General features: G+C 35.5%; 1 protein-coding gene across 10 annotated transcripts in view; it reads right to left on the bottom strand.

Moving 5' to 3' along the window:
• Positions 1-23,751, bottom strand: part of NCOA2 (nuclear receptor coactivator 2) — a 306,209-nt gene that overhangs the window by 187,323 nt on the left and 95,135 nt on the right. For all 10 annotated transcript variants that reach the window (XM_037744280.1, XM_037744284.1, XM_017544634.2 and 7 more), the window contains one exon: positions 2,958-3,014. The gene's annotated coding sequence lies outside the window, so the exon portion shown is untranslated. Of the gene's footprint in view, positions 1-2,957; positions 3,015-23,751 lie in introns of those variants that run through there.

The raw sequence follows: 23,751 nt of genomic DNA, 5'->3' as shown, positions 1-23,751 counted from the left end.
AAAAATGTTTAAAATGTGAGACTAGAATGGAAATACTGACCAACTGTAGATTACAAATTATAGTTCAGTCTGTTCAATACATTTTGTCCTTTTAATTCAAACTACAGAATTCCATTTTTCATATACTCAAATCTGGAAGTCGCATTTACACTCACAGATACAGCTCTTTTGGAAGGCCTAGGAATTATATAAATAATCATATTTTCAAATCAAAATCTTAAAGTGTATTCAACAAAGTTGCCCTTCAGAACATTTTGTCCACTTTATAAATTTAAAACCCAAAATCTATTATATTTTTACATAGTATGCCCTACTTAGCTTTGAAAATAAATTAAGAGAAGCTAAAAAAAAAAGTTCTATCTGATATATTACAAGGCCAGACTAAACTTCATTTCTTTAATAGTTCAAGTATTTTTCCCAGAGATATAAATTATCATACTTTTCAAGATAAGGGTTCTAAGTAATACTATAGTCACCATATTTCAAACAATCTATTCTTTGCAAGAAAAGTAAGTGACTTATCGAATGAACCACAGATGCCACTTACAATCCAAAATTTCTAATATTGCAAAAACAATGCTGATTAATATTAATAGCATATCATGTTTATAAAAGAAAAAGGAATGCGAATAGCTGTCCTCCATGCCTCTACCCATAATAGGTGAGTATAAGTTTATAATTTCGGAGTGGAACTTAAATCGTTTAGATAATCATTAAATTTCAAATGAGTTGTCACGTTTCACAATTTGGAATAACAGTTAAAAGTTAAGATCTCCTAATGAAATATGAGAGAAACAATGTTTGGCTTTTAAATTAATTTTGAAGTCTTCAAATATGAATATGATTTTCATGTACTACCCTTATTGCGAGAAATATTCTTGTACGTGAGGCTATTTAGGCAGAAAATGGAGCTCAGTGGTTAAGATCAAGGTCTTTGGAGTGACAAACTGCCTCTTGCTTGATATGCCCTTGGAAAAGTCATTTAACCTCTCTGAGCTTCAATTTCCTTATCTGTTATTTTGAAGATAACCAAAAGGCACTTACATAATGTCTAGCATACAGTAAAAGAGCAATAAATAATAGCTGTTATTAGTATTATCAGTGGAATCTCTGCAAATTACAATTCTAAAACAGATGTGAATTAGAAACATCTGTATAATCCCTAAAATTTCACTTTCAAAAAAGTCGTAAAGGTCAGACTTAATTCCTTCTATAAATGAAAAATTCTGGTGGCAGAAAAAGAGGCAAATGTCTGAAAAAGGTAAGACAGAACAACAACAACAAAAAAAAACAAAATAAGAACCCAGTAACAACTGACATCCTGAAACACAAAGAAAACTGTCATGGACATGAGGAAATGAAATGAGTGGTCAGCTTATAAAATTATGCCTACTACTACCTTTGATAATGAGTTCAAACACATCAATATATAAGGCAGGAAAATGACCAAAACATTTCCCCAATCTGGAAACAAAAAACTAAGGGAGTTACATTTTGTATCGAGTGGCAGGTAGTGGGAAAATATTAATTTATTTGGTTTGCAGAGATTTAATCTGGACAACTTTCAATCTACTTTGTTCTCTATAAAGGTATCACAAAACACATCTAATATGTTAATATGATCCAGTAAGGAGACAAGAAGCTGCCACATACCCTTCGGGTTTGTTTTTATTTGATTGCAAGAACCTTCTGGGACAGTGACAAAATAAGTGTGGAAATGGAAGAGTTATCTTCTTAATTCTACCCTGATTAAGCATATTTGAATACATAAAATATCTAATACAGCTAACTTTTCATAATATTTAAGAGCTATATACCTTAAGTTCATGGTATAAATTAATTTCATATCTAGAAATAAGCTAAAGAGTCTGGGTACAGTGGCTCATGCCTGTAATTCAAGCACTTTGGGAGGCCAAGGTGGGCAGACCACTTGAGGCCAGGAGTTCAAGAACAGCCTGGCCAACACGGTGAAACCCCGTCTCTATTAAAACCAAACGAAAAAAATTCAGTGGGACATGGTGGTAGGCACCTGTAATCCCAGCTACTTGTGAGTCTGAGGGAGGAGAATCGCTTGAACCCAGGAGGCAGAGGTTGCAGTGAGCCAAGACTGCATCACTACATTCCAGCCTGAGTGACAAAGTGAGACTCCATCTCAAAAAAATTAAAAAAAGGGAAAAAGAAATAAGCTTAGGGAACTATTTCTAATTTGTATTTACAAAGCTCAATGTCTCTGAATATAAATATATTCTTTATGTTTATTACCCAATAATTACTTTAACAAACATGTACTTAATCTTTACTGTATACCAGGCATTATTGCAAGGGTTAGGGATGTTGTTTTGAACAAGATATAAAGGTTCCCAGTGTTCATGAAGCTGGTAGGGAAAGTTGTAAAGAACAAGTAAAAATATATCATATGATCATAAACATTAAGATAAAAATAAATTACAGCTGTGTGATATGGAATGCTTGAGAAGCTGTTTTATACAGGATGGACAAGAGAGGTTGGCTAATTTCATTTTATAACATCTACCCCGCAAGCCTGAGATTTGCTGCTAAAATGTGTTGTTAACTTTTCTCCTCTTTTAGCTAGTTTGCTAAGAAATGACAAATACTACCAAAATTTTACATATAAAAATAAATATAAACATTTTGTCAGGCTAAGAAATTAGAATTTAATAAACTGTAAATAAACTCATCCAACAGATGTACATAAACTTATCCCAAATAGATACAGGAACCACTGATAAACAGATATGAGCATTTAATCTAAATGTTACTTCCAACACATTCAAAAAAAACTTTCATAATAAAAATGAAGTACAGACAATATAGTTTATTGTGTTTATTTATAATCATCTTCTTTACATATTATTTTCCTAAACTATAAATAGAATTTTAAAATATTTAAATTAAATATCAAAATATCCAGTATGAAAGATTCAACTTTAACTCACCTGTGCCTGTAAACAGTGCAGAAGATCTATAAGTCTGTAGCCAAATCCAAGAGAAATCTGCAATATAAACAAACAAACAAACATGAATAAAATCTGCAGAATCCCATCAAGACTCCTTAGAGCAGATGTGATTTTTATAACTAATTTTCAAGCAATACTTGTTAATTGCCATCAATACACAAGAAATATTCATTAATAACATCTCTTATTAAATTGTCTCAATAAATCAAGAAGTAGACTTGCTGCATTCCTTTTATTTGTATAAGATAATGTAAACAATATAAGGCTACCTTTCATTGTGAATTATGAAGTGCCTACAAATTCTGAGTTGTGGTCCTTACACTTCAACTGCTTGTCTGACCACCAGCCTTCCTTACAAGACAAAAAGCTGCGTAAAAGCAGGAGGCCCTAGTGACCTACTCCCACACTGCGTTCCTAGGGCAGTGCCCAGCACACTGTAACAGGTAGAAAATGAGTGCTGAATAAAGTTCACATACTAATCTTAATTTATCATGATTTACAGTTTACTTACATGGAACCAAAAAGCCCAAATGACTAAATAATTTGTTATCTCAAGAAATGTCTTTTTTTTTTTTCTTCAGAGACAAAGTTTTGCTTTGTCGCCTAGGCTAGAATGCAGTGGCACTATCACGGCCACTGCAAACTCAAATTTCTGGGCTCAGGTGATCCTCCTGCTTCAGCCTCCCAAGTAGCTAAGACTACAGGCACATGCCACCATACCCGGCTAATTTTTTATTTTTTGTAGCAGTAGGGTGTTGCTAAGTCACCTGAGCTGCTCTCACACTCCCAGCCTCAAGTCACCCTCTAGCCTTGGTCTTCCAAAATGCCAGGATTCCAGGTGAGAGCCAATGTACCCGGCCACAGAAAGCCTTTATGGCAGTAAAAATTATAATAACCGAGATGATTTGTAAGAGAAAAGGTGAGTAAAAAAAGGAAGAACTGAATATTTTCAACAATGAGGGCAAGTGTTTGCAAAGTTTCTTCAGAGTCTGTGTCTTTGCAAACAACATGCTTCACTGTAAATGACCCGGCAGCTTTTCATCTGATCCTTCCACTCTACCAATTAAGTTTGTTCCCAAGAAACACAGTGAGGAATAAGAAGACAAGACATATGTGTAAAGTATTTTATGTATATTAATATTTACTGCTTTTGTATATTTTATGGACCCAAGAAAAGTGGCTTGATTGCTACTAGTAATGGTACTGAAAATGTATCTCTTTTTAAGAATAATTTTAAAAAAAACATTAAACACAACTAGAGTTAATCACCTCCAAGGAATATTCTTACATCTAAACTACTAGATTTTTCTTCCTTCAGATGACATCCATCAGTAATAATTTACACTTTGGATATCAAACTTAAAACACTACTAATTCCTTTAAGAGTTCTTTACTTATTAAAATAGTAAATAGAATCCAATAGCATACAAAAGTTAAAATTAATTTAATATCAAAATAACTATTTTTCTTAGATACTAGAACATCTGATTTCATAATTTAAGAGGTTTACAGGGGAGAGAAACAGAAAAAGATTGCATTTAAGATCTGACCAGCCTTTAGCTCATCATATATAATGAAATGCAGCTAGTGTATTAGTCAGAGATACTTCATGAAAAACAAACCAAAAAAAATCTATATGCAAATAAGAAATTGTCACAGTAAATAAAATGAATGGATCCTACTCAAGTGGCAGTCAGTGAACAGTGCACAATAAACTTAGGTAATGGGAGTCATCAATTCTTTCTAGCACTACTGGGATACATGTATTCATTATGCTGGCCTACTTAAGCCCATTATAATTCTATACCAACCACTAATTTGCTCAAGGACATCATACTATGCAACAATCATGAGTTAAAACTTGTGATATTGGTAGGAATGATGATATTAAGTGATTACTGTTTGCTCTATACTAGTCAGTAGGCTTTTATTAATATGCTACTATAACATGATGCAAAAGTGTCAATGCACCCATGCTAAAGAAAGGGTATTTAGGAGACATAAAGATATTAAAATTTCCAAACATCCAGATACTTTGGTGTAACATTTTAAACAAAAGGAATAAAAAACTTCCATAAAAACAGAATTACAAACTATTTTGTAAGTTACTAAGGGAAAACAGCAGTCATTTAAAGCAACAGTGCAGGTAATAAAAGCTCCATAATAAAGACGCATCTCGTTACTGTGCTGTTCGGTCCTGAGAGTTTTCACAAAGACCCTCTAAGAATGTGTTTCAAGAGAAGGAGTGGGCAGGAAGACTGTCCTAGGACCAGCAAAGTGACAGAAGGAAAGACAGGAACATTGCAAGAAAAGGCAGACAGCTATATCTCATTTCTTTCTCTCAACTATCACTGCCATTTCCACCATATGGCCAAAAAGATACACTCCTTTCCATGAAGCAATCAGTCACTACTAAAGTGGAGGAGCTAAAAGAACTTAGAGTTTAGCATCATCAAACAGATTGAGTTTCAAATTCTGGCTTTATCACATAAATACTGCTGATATTAGTAATATTATCATAATCATTATCAGCTTAGGTATATGACTTAGAAACATTATTTTGGACTCAACTACAAATACAGGAATAAGAATGCTCTCTTTGCAGCATCTTGGAAATATTAATTATATAAAGCATCTCCTATATAGTAGACATTATAGTTATGATTCTGCCAAGTATGATTCTATTAAATGGTGCTGGTTATAACAGGTAAGTCAATAAGATGATGAAAAACAGAAACCGCAGGCCAACCCTACCTTAAGCAGAACTGATTTTCCATGGGGTGTCATAATAGCATCATGTGCCCTTAACCCTCCTGGGGGATGCACAAACATGGAGGCTGCTTGGAAATCTTTGAACCAGGTTTAATTTAAAACGACATCAAAAGCTGAAGGACTTACACTACCTATTTCGAAACTTACTATAAAATAACAGTAATCAAAGTAGTTGGGTACTGGCATAAGGATAAACAAAAGAACAGAATAGAGTCCAGAAACAGAATCACAGTCAACAAAGGTGATGGTCTTTCGACTAAATGGTGCTGAAGACATATGGTAGGGGGGAAAAGAACTTCAATCTTAGCTTTACACCATGTGCAAAAATTAATTCAAAATGGGTTGGTGCATAGATCTAAAATAAAGACTAAAACTATTAATACAACCAGGCAGGTACAGTGGCTCATGCCTGTACGCCCAACATTTTGGGAGGCCGAGGTGAGAAGACTGCTTGAGGCCAGGAGTTTGGGACCAGCCTGGGAAACACAGTGAGACCCTGTCTCTAGTTTTTATAATAGTAAAATAAACAAACAAAAACCTGTAGAAGCAAGTATTTGGAGAAAATAACTGCGCTTGGATTAGGCAAATATTTTTTAGATATGAGACCAAAAGCTGACACCATAAAAGAAAAAAAAAAACTGATAAATTGAACTTCATCAAAATTTAATACTTCTGCTTTTAAAAAGACTTTTAAAAAATAAAACACAAGCCATAGATGAGAAGAAAGTATTTGTAAAATAATTATCTGATAAAGGACACATATCTAGAATATATTACATAAGGAGCTAAATTATTTCATAAAGGGCAGGTATCTAGAATATATAAAGACTTCTTACAACTTAGTAACAGGACAAATAATTCAATTATCTTTAAATGGGCAAAATATTTGGTAACTCCTCATGAGACATACAATAAGGAAAAGTACATCAAAAAAATACTCAACATCATTAGTTGTTAGGAAAATGGCAATTGAAGCCACAATGAAATATTCTACACAACCAGTAAAATTATCTAACGTGTTGACAAGGATATGAAGAAATCAGAACCCCTTTAAATTCAGTGCTGGTGGAAAACACAATGGTACAGCCATTTGGGAAAAGAGTTTGGAAGTTTCTCACTATACAATGCAATTTTATCCCTGATGTTTTCATTTCTCTTGGGGAAGAGATGTCTATACAAGGAGCCAAATGGAAATGTTCATAGCAGTTATTGTCCACAATAGCCAAAAATAGGAAACTACAAATGCTTATCAAGGGATTTTTTTAAAATGCTGTGTGTATATCCATACAATGGAATACCACTCAATAAAGGGGAATCAATTATCAATATGTGAATAACACAGATGAACCTCAAAAACCATTATGCTAAATGAAAACTGACACAAATACAACATACACCATATTGTATGATTCCATTTGCTTGAAATTTCTAGAAAAAGTAAAACTATAAAGATAGCAGACTGATGGTTTCCTGCATTAGGGAATGGAAATACAAATTGACAAAAAATGGGCACAAGAGAACTTTTTGGGGTGACAGACTTGTTCTAAAACTTAATTGTGTTCTAAAAAAAGATGAATAACAGACATGATATACGGCTGTAAAAATGTACTGAAACTCTTGTTTTAGTATACTTGAAATGGGTGCATTTTATGGTCTGCAAATTATATCTCAATTTTTAAAATGCAAAAAAAAAATTTTTAACATTAAAGATGTTTTAATGATTTTTCACAAATACACCTGTGTGTCCTTGCTTTCTTGTGTAATAGCTACAGTCTCTGTGTCAGTATATCTAAGGGTAAACGTAGTTCTAGCTGCACATGGTGGAACACTTGCCAAGTAGAGCATCAACTAGCAGGTGGAGTAACAACTCACTAGACCGAGGCAAAAAGGAAATTCAGGACTGAATCTATACCACACATAAAAAGACCGCTAGTAGCATTAGAGCTGTGTAGGCTGATGGTAGTGCATGGGGAAAATTGGAGAAGATATGCTCAATATTTCATTTTATTTATTTGTTAAATGAATGGGTAGAAACAGAGCCAGAGGAAGCAATGTAAACTGGGAAGAAAATGAAGTGACAACCATAATACTGGTTAAAATAACATTTTAATTTGTAATTACTATAATGAGAAATGCGTCATACTTTTTTTTGGCTTAACAACAATGTAACAATAACGTCAATAGCATTTACTGAATGCTTATTCTGTAAGAGCACTGAGTGAAGAACTTTATGTGTTACCGAATTTAATCTTCATAACAACCGCATGAGGGTAGGCCCTGCTAGTATCATGCCCACTTTATTGATACAGAAACCGAACGGGGAAGGGAATAACTCTGTCTAAAGCCAGAGAGCTAATGCACTAGCAAAAGTCTGGGTTCTAACCCACTACAGTCTGACTCTGGAGTTCATACCAGATTACCCATGATCATGCTTATTAGGCTATTGGTGAAGGTCACTGTTTTGATGCTATTTCTGGAAACTTGATTTGAAAAAGAAAATGGCAGAAATGCGGCCAACCTGAAAACTGCCTTCTTGAGGTTTCTGGTATAGTACTAAACAAGACCAGCAAAGGGTACTGCATACATCTGTACCTTTGGCAGACACTGTTAATAGAACCTGGCATTATTTTTTCCTTCAGCCCAAAACGCAGGCCTCACAATTTTCTCAATCAAAGTTGCTACCAATCAAAGGACGCAATCACTAATAGAGCTGGTATATAAATAAAGATATGTCTGTTGCAGGGCATGGTGGCTCACGCCTACAATCCCAACACTTTGGGAGACCAAGGCAGGCATATGGCTTGAGCCCAGGAGTTCAAAACCAGCCTGGGCAACAAGGTGAAACCCTGTCTCCAAAAAATACAAAAAAATTTGTGAGGCATCGTAGTGCACATCTGTCTCAGATATTCATGAGGCTGGAATGGGAGAATCATCTGAGCTTAGGGAGGTCAAGGCTGCAGTGAGTTGTGATTGTGCCACTGCATTCCAGCCTGGGTGACAGAGTGAGACGCTTTCTCAAAATAAAATAAAATAAATAAAATAAATGTTTGTCAAACCAAAACAACTAATTCAATTTTTTATGGAAAACTGAAAACATGGCACATGCTGTTGGAAAGAGATGACTAAACAACAGGGCAGCCCAACAACTATCACACTTTATGTTTTGGGACAGCCAACACCACTCCAATCAAGCCAGTCAGATAGATTGGCACGAAAAAAGAGAATGCCCGGGGAACAGAAGAAAAAACTAAGGAAGGACTGCTCAAATTACTTAAGATTTTTCAATAGTTCCAGCCAAGCACATGTGAATATATGTCCACAGTGTACACCCACAATATACCATTAGTACAAAATTTGTTTTTCCCTTTTTTTGCTTAAAAGCACGAACTCTCAAACATAAAATACACCTTTAACTCACCATGTTTCATATGATATAACCCCAAGAAGAAACAGTCATACTTTCAAGGCTTAACTTTGAAAACTACTTCAGATTATTGAACATATTATATTATTACACAAATATATTTGTAATGGAAATGTGTCCTAATATACAGCCTTTGTACGAATTTTCATAAAATAGTAAAATTCCAGTGTCACTGCAGAAGACTTAAAAATATAAACAATGAGGACTAGATATGCAAAGTAAAATTATTCCCCAATTACGTTTGATGGTGCTAAAAATAAGCATCTAGACCTCAGAAGAAGAATTTATAAATTAACTGATTAACTCATATATATATATTATATATATATATATATATATATATATATATATATATACTGCAGACAAGCTCATGATTTCTTTCTGTTTAAAGGGCTATGCCTCCACTACAGGCATAACTCTTAACTAATGAAAATTTTAAAGGTAATTTTCATTTTCCAAAGTCCTCTGTAAGGTCAACAGTATCATGGCAAAACCCCCTTAAAATAACATTTAGCTCTGATAACTTACGGATAAACATTAACCTTTTTTTCTAACTATTCATTTTGCCTATTAAGATATACAAACAAACACGGAGAAATTTTTAGCTTACTAAAACCAGTGCATAAAATTAACTGAAAGTCAATCTTAAGATGTTCTTTTTATCCTGCAGATGCCCAAAGCTGGGGGAGGGGGGGGATGTTATTTTAACTTGATTTAATAAAAAGCTTCAGAAAGTATGATTAGTCATAAGATTAGAAGTAGAGATTTAGATATATAATTTACTGACTTTTCATCTTCACTAAATGTAAAAAATTCATAGGCCATAATTGTAACAGATATATAGAAAAAAGTGTATCATCAGCTTAATAATTCTTAAGCTACAGTTACATATACATCCACAATTTATATATATGATACAGTAAAAAATAATACATGCATCACACTCACAAATCTCATTATGACCATTCCTTTCCATCTTGTCTCTTGCCTACCATGGTTAGAGCCAATACAATAAAGCAACTATAATAAAACAGCAACTCTCTAAAGACTAGAAGAACAGTTAATCTCACATCTGTAGTTGAATGTACAAAGTTCAAATTTGGAAAATGATGAAAGATACTAAATTGGGAGCCCCTAACTTGAAAAGGGCACTTGGATCCATAGAAATGGTTGATTTCTTTGGCAGTAAGCATAAACAAAGGAGGGGTGGGAGACTGGAAATAAGTCTTGAGGAACTTCTACAGGCAAAAACTATGTAGAAAAGGAATTGACCAAGGAAAATGAGAAGAAATTACCCAAAAGATGGGAGGAAGACCAGCAAAGACAAGTACTATAAAATTCTAAAGGAGATAATTCCAAGAAGGAGAGGGTGGTCAACACTATTCAATGACACTGGGAATTAAAATTTCTACTTGATGTGGCAACCAGCAATTACTGGTATCCTTCATAGAGACAGTTTCAATGGAGAGATAAAGGTATAAATCAGGCTAGAGAAGGCTGAAGTGCTGACATGTGAAAAGGAAATAAGGATTTGGATACAGCATGTACAAATGATTGCTGTCATTACCTTATACTAAAATTTACCTTCTCCTCTAGACTGTGAGCTGTTTGAGGGCAAGGAAGAGGTTGCATCCATCTTTGAGTAAGACAATCACCTGATGCTGAACTAGTAATTTTTAAACAACTGCAGAAGTCCTAGGACTTTAATTAGGGTGCTTTGCCAAAAAAAAAAAAAAAAAAAAAAATCTGAGACAACAGTCTTTAACAGAATCACAGGGAAAAAAAGAGAAGTTATTGTACAGAAATTAATCTTTCTTAAACAGAGGTAAAAGGCTCATGGATAGTTCCCCATCGACACTAAAGCATGCCATCCTAACAAAGAATCTGCCCCGACACGAAGTAAAAAAGCCCCAACACACCATAAGTAGAATTTTTATTGTTTTTTCCCAATAATGTGGATAAGTTTTAGATTATAAGCTGCCCTCAGAAATTCAGCTTTTCCTTAGCTTTTTTCCCTAATTATTATTGCAACGACCACTCTGACATAACTGAGCCTAGTACAATATAGACAAGCCTGTAAAGCACTTCAAGACTGTGTATAAAATACAGTCATGCACTGCATACAACGTTTCAGTCAATGATAGACTGCATATTCCATGGTGGTGGTGTAAGATTATAATACCATATTTTTACTGCATGTTTTTAATATTTAGACATGTTTATATATACAGATACTTCCCATTGTTACAACTGCCCACAGTATTCAGTACAGTAACACGCTACACAGGTTATAACCTAGAAACAATGGGTTACACCAGATAGCCTAGCTATGTAGCAGGCTAGAGCATCTGGGTTTGTGTAAGTACACTCTTGCCTAATGATGTAATACTCAGAATGCATTTACGTGATGTGTGACTGTATGCATAATATCTTAAGACTATGGGGTAAGAAAAGAAAGTACACCAAAGCTAACTTTTTTTTATTTGGGGGGGGGGGGCGTACAGGGTTTCTCTCTGTTGCCCAGACTGGAGTGCTGTGGCGCAATCACAGCTCACTGCAGCCTCGACCTCCTAGGCTCAGTTAATCCTCCCACCTCAGCCTCCTGGGTAGCTGGGAATATAGGCATGCACCATCACACCTAGCTTATTTTCATATTTATTTATTCTTTTTTTTTTTTTTTTTTGGGGGGTAGAGATGGGGTTTTGTTACGTTGCCTAGGCTGGACTTGGAATTCCTAACCTCAAGTGATCTTCCCACTTAGGCCTCCCAAAGTGCTAGATTTACAGGTGTGACACACCACACGCAGCCAACATTAACATTATATATAATATGTCTACAAAGGGCAGGGGCAGTCTTTAACTCCCAACACCTAGAAGCACCCTCAACGGCAGCCTCAGAGGAAACAGCACCAACTTTTCACCAAAGGTACCCTTCCTCAAATGATATTTGCTATTAATTCCCACCTCCTACAGAGAGGTCAAATCTACCAACAGTACATGACCGCATTAAGATATAATCATTATTTCAATGCAAATTTTTTTAAAAGGCACACAAAGTACGTAGGAGGACAGGAGAGTCCTTAAAAAGGAAGACAGTAAGGTAACACAATTTACCTAATGCCAAAAAACTTACAATGGACCTGTATGTCAAACCCAGGACTGCCTGAGAAGAGGAACTGTATTTTTATTACAGCCCAACAACAAAACAGAGAACAAGGAGCAAATGAACAGTATTTTAAAAAGAAAAAAGTTGAAAACAGCTCACAAGTGTGTATAATAGGTATTCATGGGCATAATGTTTTAATCAAACATAAATAAGTTTATTTTCTTTGACTAAAATTATGTATTATGCGATCAAGTATATTAATATTTTACAGAGTTGTAGAAAGAATGTAGTATTCCAAAAGCTAGCACCAGACTAAAACAAAGCTTTGCAACTCACTGTGCCACAGTGAAGAACTTACCTGTGGAGTAGTTAGTACCTAGCCACATTTTAATCAACTTTCTGTATTTTACTGAGTCACCCCATGGATCCAAATGTCATTCAGAAGAAATGTTATCAGAAAACAGATTTCATTAGAAATGTGGCCCTACCACATGGAACTATTTAGAGTTTTTCATCTTCTTAAAAAACTAAAAATGGGATTTTTCATTTTACTAGGTGCCTGGGTTCTAACAAAAACACTGAGGAATACTGGAGAAAACTAGATCCTACGGCAACAGTATCATTTTGGAAAAAATTTGAGATCTAGAGCAAACTTAGAAATTATGTTTCAACTACTGAGTTTCACAGATTGGAATCTGGGGCTCAAAGAGATTAGTACCTCTACTGATGACAGGACTTCTCCCAGTCATCATGACTAATGGAGTTTCTATGAAGCCAGAAACAAATATATCATTAAAACTTGGCCCTTACTATCCTGTCTTAATCAACTGCTATTCAACCTTCATGTCATAGAAGGGCACTCACTATATACACAAAAAGGTATGAAAGGGCCTTGTAACTTAGTTGTGAATCTAGAATTTATAGATAAAATATCTAACATACAAAACATAAATAAAACTAGATAGATCTTGAGATGAGCATTCCAATACCCTAAGCATACAGAACAAGAGAAACAGATGCCAGTTGCCCTGCTATAAATTTTACATGCTGGTCGGGCACGGTGGCTCATGTCTGTAATCCCAGCACTTTGGGAGGCTGAGGCGGGTGGATTACTGAGCTCAGGAATCTGAGCCCAGACTGGACAACAAGGCAAAACTCCATCTCTACAAAAAATACAAAAATGTGCCGGGTGTGGTGGCGCGCGCCTGCAGTCCCAGTTACTTGGTGGGGGCTAAGGCTAGATGATTGCTTGAACCTGGGAGGTTGAGGCTGCAGTGAGCCATGTTTGTGCCATCGCACTCCAGCCTGGGCGACAGAGCAAGACCTCATCTCTTAAAAATCCATTCTGCAGATGAGGAAGCTAAAAGATAAGTAAGTTGCTCAAGTTAAAGCAAGAGGAAGAATTACAAATTGAATCCGAGTCGTTCTGAATTCACGGCCTCTGCTTTCCCAGGTTGCTTCTATCACTGCTTCCTCTGCCAAGCTCCCTTCTCTGTACTTCTTGCTCTACCCATCTCCTTATTCTCTCAAGGAAAAGGATTTGATATCAAGAAGATGCTTTCTAACAGCTAGCCCTACACAAACAGTCACAAGCACCAACTTAACAATGAGTTACCCAAGAAGGCTTCACTAACAAGATTATTCAGTTATTGGCTGTTGTACTTACATAAGCAAAGAAAATGGAAGAAATAATATAGTATTGCAGGATAAAAGACAAGTGAAGAAAAAAATTTAAAGGCTGTGACAAAATGAGAACTTTACTTGATGTGAGGAATTTCATTAAAAAATAAAAGAAAACAATTCTGAAACCTAAGGTGGAAGACACCTAGGAAAACAATCTATTGTGGCTAAGCTTTTCTTCAAATTGGGGGTCCGAGGGATCAAGAATGTTTATAAATGTCCATAAAACATCCATGAAATTTTCTAATTTCATGCTTTTATTCTGATGAAAATCTGAAATTACTTAACATATGGATATGCTGAATCATGTAGATGACCATTATATGGCTGATAACTTATTGCTGCTTAATTTCAGGACTTCTATTTGTGCTTAGAGTTGTATTAAAGAAAAGTATTTTAATTTCTTTGAAATCAAATCTTGTGAGAGAAAGTTTTCTATGAATTCATGTAAGAAAAATCATGCGGAAGATTTGAAATATCTTCACACAGCAACTGACAGTACATGCCGAACTCAACAGAACCTGAGTTCAGCAAATTAAACACAACGATTTTGTTACAGCCAAACACCCTTGCATGATAGTGCTAATTTAAATCTTATCAATTTGCTAGTTTTGTTTATATTTAGTTAGCAAATCTACTTTTTTATAGGTCTTAAACTAAAATCTTCTGTATTGTAAAGGAATCTAGTAACATACTAAACTGGCTGCTTCTCATAGGAGCCATTAATTAAGTTAATATTCCCCATTATTTACATAATAAATATAGCTATAAAATGTGGATTTTAAGAATCATTCATGTGCAGGTTTTGTTTACCAAAAATTTCACTGACAAATCAAAGGCCCTATCAGTAGTACCCAAAACATGTCTCTGAACTGTAGCTGACGAACAAAGTCTTTTAAAACTAAAAGAAAAAGTGTAATGGTTTTTCTATAAAGCTAAATGTCATTAAATGTGAAGAATCTGCCTTTATGATAGGTTATGAGCTTACTGTTTCATCAGAATAAATTTTCCTTTTATTTTCTAAAATGGTGATGCTAAGTGGTCATTTTCATTTTCACATAATGACTTGACAGAATTGAAAATTTAGCATTCCCATGCCAGCTCTCTAGATTTGGGAAAAAAATTTAAATAGAAACATGAAATCATAATCTGGGTACCACTGACCTATAAGTCAACTACCATGAAATGGTGTATATGTGTGTGTGTTATATATATGCTATAAGCATATATATACACATATATATGTGTATATACATACATACATACAAATATAGATACACAGTTATAAGTATTCTCCTCTGGGAATTTCTATTCCATGGGGGAAATTCATTTGTAGCATGAACTCCCAATCGGGAAGTTCTTATTTCTACCAAAAGGAATCTAACAGCCCTCTTTCTAACCCATCTAGGATGAAGAGCACTCTAGGCAGTCAGGCCACAAACTATAGCATGGAGAGAAAAGAGGAGCTATTACCATTTGATAACTAAACGCTTGGAAGTAGTTATTTTGCTAGGCATCCTAGAATGAACCACAGCCTAATAGTGTTAATAATAATAACAACAAGACATAAACAACAAAACTCTGAGCTGTGGAAGATTAAAGACAGCAATAAACTCTTTGCTACTCCTCTCATTGAGAAATATAACCGCCCTTCCCCTGAAGCTGGGGTTGCTTTAATGATTGGTTTGACCAAGAGAATGTAGCAGCGGCAGTATTCTGGAACTTCTGAGCCTTGATGCTTCTTCAGCCTGGGACTCTTGAAACCCTCGATCTCAGCATTCTGAGCTGCTACATATGTATGCCTGCCTTGAGGCTGCCATACTATGAAGAAGCCCAAGCTGGCCATGTGGAAAAGCCATATGAAGAAAGGGAATTAAATGCCCAGCCAGGCCCCATCTACTATAGCCCCTGACAGTTCCTGATCTTCCCAATTAAGACTCCAGATACAGAAGAGACAAGTCATTCCTATTATGCCCTGTCCAAATTCCTAACCCACAGAATTATGAGCTATATTACTAAATTGTTTTAAACACGAGATCATCAGAACAAAAATGAATCACTTTTCATAAATAGTAGTAAGGACTTAAAAAAAAAAAAAAAAGAGAGAGAAACATCTCAGGCAGACAAGCTGGAAACCCGAATGGCAACAGACACAGAAAAGGATTACAATGCTTAAGGATAAATAAGAACTCATTCATTCATTTACTCAACAAAGATTTACAGTACAAGGGACAAAGAAACAGGGATATATAAAGGCTGTGGGAATATAATGGTTTTAAAAAAACAGAAAGTCCTACCTTCAAGGAACTTACAAGAAAATATTATGCATCAGAGTGGCACCTTCCTATAAATAGTACTTAAATTCCTGCCCCCTTTTGTTTTTTCCTGTGGTACAGTTAAGTTACTTGGAAACAGTTTGATCCCCTTGGGCCTTGCTTTTTGTATTTGTTAGGTGNTGGCCAGGTGCAGTGGCAATTTCAACAATTTGGGAGGCTGAGATGAGAGGACTGCTTGAACCTAGGAGTTCCAGACCAGTATCAACAACATAGCAAGACACCATCTCTACCAAAAATAAAAAAGAAATTAGTTGAGTGTGGTGGTGCGTTTCTGTGGTCCCAGCTACTCAGGAGGCTGAGGCAGGAGGATTGTTTGAGCCCATAAAGTTGAGGATGCAGTGAGCAGTGATCACTCCATTGCACTCCAGCATGGGAGACAGAGCAAGACCCTGTCTCAAAAACAAAACAAAACAAAACAAAAAATAGCTAGCTTTTTATGGACATAACCAACAATTCAGATCAAATCAAAACACAGGCTGGGCGCAGTGGCTCATACCTGTAACCCCTTGGGAGGCCAAGGAGAGGGGACTGCTTGAGGCCAGGAGCTCCAGACCAGCGTGGCCAACATGGCGAAACCCTGTCTCTACTAAAAACACAAAAATTAGCTAGGTGTGGTGGTGGGTGCCTGTAATACCAGCGTTTTGGGACGCTGAGGCACAAGAATGGCTGGAATCCAGGAGGCTGAGGTTGCACTGAGCCAAGATCATGTCGCTGCACTCCAGCCTGGGTGACAGAGCAAGACTCTGTCTCAAAAAAAAAAAAAAAATCTCAAGAGTGATCAAGGGTTTGAGTTCCTCTAAGAGAAGGAAGTGAAGATTGAACCAAAATCTCACAAAAAGTTACCTGTAGTTTGTAGTATCTAAATACACTTTAGTTAACTATAGTATATAATAAAATGTTTGGGTTCTGATTTCAGACCATAAATTCAAGGCATGTATAATGAATTCTTTTTATTTTTTTCTTCATAAAGTACCGGGTTAAAAAACCTTTAAAAGATACCCTTGCAAATGTGCATAATAGACCTTGAGTCAAGATTCTAGGACCTAAAATGGGCAAAGCAAGTAAGGTCAGTAGTAAGCTGTTGTTTAACAAGATTTATTTCTGTCTAGGTGTGCTACAATTCAAACAAACACGCTCACTATTCCAGTGACTAAAATAATTTTTAACTGCTCCTGTTATTAAAGCACAGACAATTTCACCTTTCATAATATCATCCTCAGGACTCTAAAATTATTCACGCCTTTCTATTTGTAGTATTTCTCTATTCAAATTGCATACAATGCCAAAAAGAACACAACTAGAGAAAATTATTCTACGAAGTATTTTTAAATTAAAAAAAAGTTTGATATCACACTGTAAAAGAACAAAGCAGTAAATAACTATGATTATGGTGTCTTAACGAAAAGACCATAGTATATCTTAAAATGATTAGCACCTGGCACAATGTCTCAGTAAGAGATTCTCAGCAAGTGTCTATTGACTGATAACACATTTATTTCCCAGTTATTTTTTAAAGTGTGGTCAAGAAAAACAAGCAATGCTATTTTTTATCTCAGTAATATTTGAGGCAAAAAAAATAATAATGTTTTCAAAAGAGGTCACAAAGAAACATACCTGTCCTTTCATCTTCTCTCGAAAATATTTAAAAAGGAATGGGGCAGGGGGAAGTGGTAACAAGCGCTATGTGCTCTAAATGTCAATATGGCACAGGTGACGATGAAACAATAACAGAAGTTATAAACTAATTTGTATTTTCTTTTTTCTCATAATTTCAGTTTTAGCACATTACAGAGTAATATGTCAGAATTTCTTTTTAAAAATGTGATACAAAAAAGAAAAAAAATTATCACTGAAAAGCAACTTAATAATTTCTTACCCAAAGAACATAGTATAAAAGTCAAAACACTGTACTGAACAAGAACATCATCATAATCTTTAAAATTACAATACTAACATTCCATTATAAAAGGTAGCAGTATCTGGGAAGAAGATACTGAAGAATATCTTACTTAACAGACAGCCCATTGTTCTCTTCTAGACTGGTCTAGAGACTGGCATGGCATCAGAACATGCGTCAGAAGACCTGGCCATCTTCCTGGATCTTCATGAGACCCAAGGCCAATCACTTAAGATTTCTAGTCCTCAGTTTTCTCAGTGACAAAAGGAGAAGGTGGCACAATTGTTCCCAAATCCTGTTTAGCTCTAAAATTTCTATCATCCTCAAATAAAGAGCCATTAGTACAAACAGGGTTTTAAGGCATCCACATCTTCCATTTGCTTAATTAAGGTACAATTATTTCCTTAATAAATGTACACACTTTACACATTTCAAATGCCCAGAGAGAGACTACTTCTCTTATTTTATCTTTACAACCACTCTGTGAGGTAGGTTGAGCCTGTAATTTTGATGTGCATTAGGAAAATGCCAAAAGGGAGGCTGAGTCAGGTAACATAATTTGATTAAAGTCACTTAGCAAAGAAAAATCTGGAAATCAGATCTTCTGACTCTAGCTCAGTGCTCATGCAAGAGATTTCCAGAAAAAAAGCCACTTTTAAATCCACAAGAACTACAAGGAAGGGGAAAAAAATGGTCTTATTTTAAAATGAATATACTGTTTCTTTAAATCCAATGTCATATGTCTTAAATTCTCTAAAACAGTACAATTTTAGGCCTTTATGTCTCAAAATTATTTTCAAGATTTCTGGAACAAGAAAATCCCAGTGGCTTAACACATTATCAAAATATTACTATCTATGAAGATTTCCTAAATCAATGTGTCTTTCTTGGGGAAAAAGGGAGTCTATAGTGAAATAAGATTTGGAATATTTATAGATTAATAATGCACATAAGGTCTTTAATGCAGCATTTCACAAATTTGTTGATCGATATATATTTTAAACTTTTTATGAAATACCAATGGTCATTCTAAAGTGCTTTTGTTCCAATGAACAAAATCATCTTTGAAAATACTTCTGTACATTTTTTAAAGACGATCATTTCCTAAATAATAAAAAAAAAATGGAGTTTTTTCCTTACTTCTCTAACATATACATTTTCATCTTTTCTGAAAAGGTAAATTATCTCACAATTTGTACAATTAACATGACAGTGTTCCTTTCTTTAATTCCTGAAAAGTTGTTGACCCAGTACTGTACTTTGTAATCAACAGCAACTTGCAACAGAGAACTATGGTAAAAAAAAACTTTTCATAATCTGAGGTGCACTCTTGTGACACAAATGACATGACATCATATTAAAAGGTCTCCTTCTGTAGTGGTGCTAAATCACAGAACTGACGCTGAAAAATCTGAGGAGACCTCAATTCGGATGAAGTGTATATGTTAAATACCTATTAGCAAAGACAGCTAATTGGGGGAAAATGTACAGCAGAGAAATAACATTTGAACCCATCTTCAACTATTACAGGGATCTGTATCTAAAATTAGGAGCAAACATTTACAGGTAAAGGGGAAGTCAAATTACTTAATCACTGAGTCCATTAACCTACTTGTAACATGGAAGTAACTATTAATACAAGTGTGGGTTTTGCCCTATTTATAAAATAGCAAATGATGAGGCAAAGGCTAATTAGCTAATCTGAATTTATCTTGTGCTCATGGTTTTTTAACACTAGATGAATCTATTTATTCCCAAAGGGATTATACATTTCTATCCCTTCCTCTAGACAACAATGAGTTCCCTAATACAAACTAACCAAACAAAGTTTCTTTTTACTTCTAACTAGTAATGTTTGGCAAGTCCAAAAATACTTTCAAATGCTTTGAAAATGTAAGGCAGCTTAGAAATGAGCTGTTTTTAGTAATGGTATTTTAGAAGTGGTGTAACTTACCACTTCAGGCAAAGAGGTATGACTTTTCTCTGGTAATAGTGGTAACTTGGGAAGCTGAAAAGAGTTATTTTGAGAGAATAAAGAGATTGTGGGTTCTAGTCTCAAGCCTCACCCTTCACCTCACATATATGAAATGCTATGCTTACGTAATTCACAAATCAAATTTCTGTTTAAAACTGGAATAATTAACAACAGAGTAAGTTATATATTTACTTTTAAGGGTACATACACAAAAAAATTTAGGAATATAAGTACTCAGTGTTGGCCAAAAGATTTTAGATTTCAGTTACTTCCTAACCCTTAAAATGTTTATACAGGTTTCTCCCCACCTCCCCCTCTCTATCGTATCTATTTTACAATTCAGAAGGTGACCTGTTAACCAGGCCATACACAAAGAGTAAATTTCAAAAGCGACTTCCTTGTCCAAGAATAAATAAATGTCATATTTTAAAATAAAGTACAGAATATCACAAAGAGTCATAAAGGCATCAAAGTATAGTATGCTTCACCAACCCAAATTACCCTATTTCTATCAATGGAGTAAAATTATATAAAGTCAACTCTCTGCAAGTGAGTTTAGACTCCAAGCGCTACATTAAAAAAGAAAGTCTAAACTACTTACAAATCACTTAAAAAAACACATAACAAAGAGCATATTTTGGAAGGTCACATTAAAAAAATTGAACTATCATCTCCAATGCCTAAATTCCATGACATAATAAGCCGTATGACAGATATAACAAGAAATGTACACTCTGCAGACTGTTAAACTAGAACAAAATCCCTGAAATGCTGCAAAATGAGGGTTTTGAAATATGTTTTTTAAATATGAAACCAAGCAGCATTCATTTCCAAAATGTAAAATATAATTTAAAGAAAAAAGATTGATATTTAAACATTCCAGAATTGTTTTTCATCAACTGCTATGCTTTTTTTAGAATATTAAAACTGTATTATAGTATGTGTAAACAAGACTTATCTTTCTCGGCCACATAATGAATGACATGCTTTTAACTTTGAGAATTGAAAGATGTCTCCTAAGGCCTACAATAGAAATGCAAGTGTACTCGGTAACCAATGCTTTCTAGTAGACATTTCATTCAACTTACTCATTTTATCTAGCAGGAAGACAGAAATGATAAATGCTGATGTGGATTGACACCACTCACTCCTACATATCTGAGTCCTTTCATTTATTTGAGTGTTCTAAATCTCCAACATGTTCAATAAAATACTGGAAGGTAAAGAAGTTTTGGCGAGCTAAGGAAGGCAGTGGACTGTGCCTCACAATCACTTTTTGACTATGTCTTACAGAAATCAGGTAAGATACTTGACACTGATTATAAAGGGTTGATCATCTGGCCTGTTGACAATATTGATGATACAAAAGTCATTCTATGTTTGCTTTCTTCCTCTTTTCTTTCAGCTGTCTTTTTGGGCATTCAACACCTCTAAGAAAAAGAAAGAATTGAGAAAATGAGGTAAAATTCCAACCTATGAAATTTCATTTCCAGCAAAAACACTTAAAAAACAAAACAAACGGAATAACCTTTTAGAGACCCACAAGAAAATACACTAAAAGTGGTTGTGTATGGATGATGCCATTATGGGTAGATTCTTTCATGCCCACACTTTCTAAATTATAACCATATTATTAATACTTATATTTAACACCAAAACTATAAAAGCATTATTGGGAAAGTAAGTTAAATCTAAATCATTAGATTTTAACTACCCTGACCTTATACTACCAAAACAAAGGGGAGGTTGCCTTTAAAACTTGACACTGTAAACAAATGCTAAAATATCTCATGCTTATTCTTTTCTTCATTGTCTGTGTTAACAAAGAGAAAAGGAATAAAGGAAAAGAAAGCCATGAGGACACACTCACAAACCAAAACCACAAGAAAAATAATCTAAAACCAGACTACAGGAGGCAGGAGGCAGGTACCATTCTCTACCTAAGAAGTGATTTCGCAACAATAGCAAACCAACATTCCTGCCACAAGCCTCATCCACCACAGCCTAACGCTTTCAAACAGGCCACACAGCTGGCAGCCCTGAAAGCCTTCCAGGGGGGAACCAAGACAGAGAAATCAGGAGGGCTCAGGACTGAATTGAGCCCTAATGTGATTCAGATGAAACACTGACCTGCTGGGGTATAATATTATTATATTTCTATATTTTCTAATTTTCTACAGAAGTTCCAGTCATCTATTTAACTCAGGCAGAAACTGAGTTAAATAGATGACTGGAACTTCTATAGAAAATTCCTAAAGGAACATTGCTTTGAATGAGAGCCTCTTCAGTTAATGATGAAACAGCCGAAGTATTGCAGTACATGCTTTCTAGGGAGAGTCAACCACACGATGCACAAGGTAAAGAGAATGCAGCACCACCTTCAGCAACAATACAGAGGGTATGCCTAGATGAAAATCTGCTCTCAGTAAACTACGTTTGTGTGAACATTAAGAGTCTAGTTTCCGGCCGGGCACGGTGGCTCAAGCCTGTAATCCCAGCACTTTGGGAGGCCGAGGCGGGTGGATCACGAGGTCAAGAGATCGAGACCATCCTGGTCAGCATGGTGAAACCCCGTCTCTACTAAAAATACAAAAAAAAATTAGCTGGGCATGGTGGCGCGTGCCTGTAATCCCAGCTACTCAGGAGGCTGAGGCAGGAGAATTGCCTGAACCCAGGAGGCGGAGGTTGCGGTGAGCTGAGATCGCGCCATTGCACTCCAGCCTGGGTAACAAGAGCGAAACTCCGACTCAAAAAAAAAAAAAAAAAAAAAAAAAAAAAAAAAAAAAAAAAAAAAAAAAAAAAAAAAAAAAAAAAAAAAAAAAAAAAAAAAAAAAAAAAAAAAAAGAGTCTAGTTTCCTCTCGAGTCAAAGCACCATATGGCTGAAAGCAAAGTCTTATTAGATTTGGAGACTGAGCTTGGTTTATGAGGGCTCCAGCTTGTTTAATGAGCTGTTTTAAAGATACCATGTAACCAAGCCCTGGGAGTGTCCTCTATGATACTACCTTAACTAACTCCAAGAAGCCAGACACCTTCCTACACAAATGCCAAACACTTCATCTCAATCCCCACAGAACTCTCTAAAACAGCACTCTGGTTTCGTTTCCAGATCATTCAAGAAATTACTCATCCAGATCCAGCAATCCCACTTCTGGGTATTGTTAAACAAAAATCATGGGGGGGGCATTGTTTTGGACTGAGCTCCTATACTAGAGGTCCCAACAGACCAGACCAAACAGTGTTTTCTGAAAAAGGGAGAGTATAGTCTTCCTGAGCCAGTGTAACAAGGAAATCCCCTCTGCTTTAACCCTTTCCAAAAAGTAACCTGAAGTAACCTGATGATAAATAAAATAAAAGCCAATCGAATTTGTAAGTAAATTTCCTGTAATTTTGTCTTTTGAGAGCTCTGACGCCCAGCAGGACCTGAGAGGCACTGCTGATGACTCCAGAGGGTGGAGAATGTGGGAGAGGTGCTGACTTCCTCACACCACTCCGAAGGTTGTTAAGTTCCTCACGGTTCAGAGGCTGATCTCTGCGTGGAGCCCCCAGATAGTTTTGGCTTTTCAACTGAGGGTTAGTTTGTGCT

This window comes from Cebus imitator, unplaced genomic scaffold (genome assembly GCF_001604975.1).
Source record: "Cebus imitator isolate Cc_AM_T3 unplaced genomic scaffold, Cebus_imitator-1.0 Scaffold9, whole genome shotgun sequence".
Classification (NCBI taxonomy): domain Eukaryota; kingdom Metazoa; phylum Chordata; class Mammalia; order Primates; family Cebidae; genus Cebus; species Cebus imitator.
This window is presented reverse-complemented; position numbering and strand designations above follow the sequence as displayed.